The sequence below is a fragment of the Nematolebias whitei genome, chromosome 8, assembly GCF_014905685.2.
Source record: "Nematolebias whitei isolate Nwh7 chromosome 8, NemWhi1, whole genome shotgun sequence".
In the NCBI taxonomy this organism is placed as follows: Eukaryota; Metazoa; Chordata; class Actinopteri; order Cyprinodontiformes; family Rivulidae; genus Nematolebias; species Nematolebias whitei.
This window is the reverse complement of record NC_056505.1, coordinates 43,561,566-43,562,523: the sequence shown is the minus strand read 5'-3', so window position 1 is coordinate 43,562,523 and position 958 is coordinate 43,561,566. Positions and strand designations below refer to the sequence as shown.

Genomic DNA, 958 nt, shown 5'->3' with positions numbered 1-958 from the left:
GACTTTGACTCTTCGCCTGCAGAGTCCGACTTTGACTCTTCGCCTGCAGAGTCCGACTTTGACTCTTCGCCTGCAGAGTCCGACTTTGACTCTTCGCCTGCAGAGTCCGACTTTGACTCTTCGCCTGCAGAGTCCGACTTTGACTCTTCGCCTGCAGAGTCCGACTTTGACTCTTCGCCTGCAGAGTCCGACTTTGACTCTTCGCCTGCAGAGTCCGACTTTGACTCTTCGCCTGCAGAGTCCGACTTTGACTCTTCGCCTGCAGAGTCCGACTTTGACTCTTCGCCTGCAGAGTCCGACTTTGACTCTTCGCCTGCAGAGTCCGTCTCTGACCCATCGGCTGCTGAACCCTCGTCCGACCTCCCGGCTGCTGAACCCTCGTCCGACCTCCCGGCTGCTGAACCTAGGTCTGGTCCAGCAGTTTCTGAACCCCGTCCTGACCCAACAGCTGCCAACGTCCCGCCTTCCCCAGCAGCAGCCAGCATCCCCATCTCTGGTCCCATTCCATTCTTCCCCGAACTCTGGTCCTGCAATGACGGTCCCTGGGACGTCCGCCCGAACTCTGGTTCCGCTCTGGACGGTCCCCGGGACGTCCGCCCGAACTCTGGCTTGCTAGGAACGATGCCCAGGGCCATTCATAGAAATACTTGTGTTTGAGGTTGTTTTTTTTGCTCCCAGGTCTACCCTGTCGGTTTTTGTTTAGATTTCCTTTTTTGTGCCCTCCATCCTTGTTTCCCCCATCCTCCCACCCATTCTGTGTTGTGTTCTAGGGGACGTCAAGAGCCGTCCCTTGAGAGGGGGGTTATGACAGGCTCTGTCTCTGTCTGCTCTTTATACTTTTGTTGTTCTGCTCTGTGTGTGATTTTCTGTTTATCTGATTCTGTTATTTTCCACTCACTCCTCAGTCTGCCTCTCCACTCAGTCTTTATCATTCACACCTGTCCCTCATCAACCACCT

General features: G+C 54.9%; 1 protein-coding gene across 1 annotated transcript in view; it reads left to right on the top strand.

Annotated features, from left to right (window-relative positions):
* The window catches only part of LOC119413694 (syntaxin-binding protein 1), a 104,963-nt gene that overhangs the window by 17,505 nt on the left and 86,500 nt on the right, over window positions 1-958 (top strand). The gene's annotated exons all lie outside the window — the stretch shown is intronic.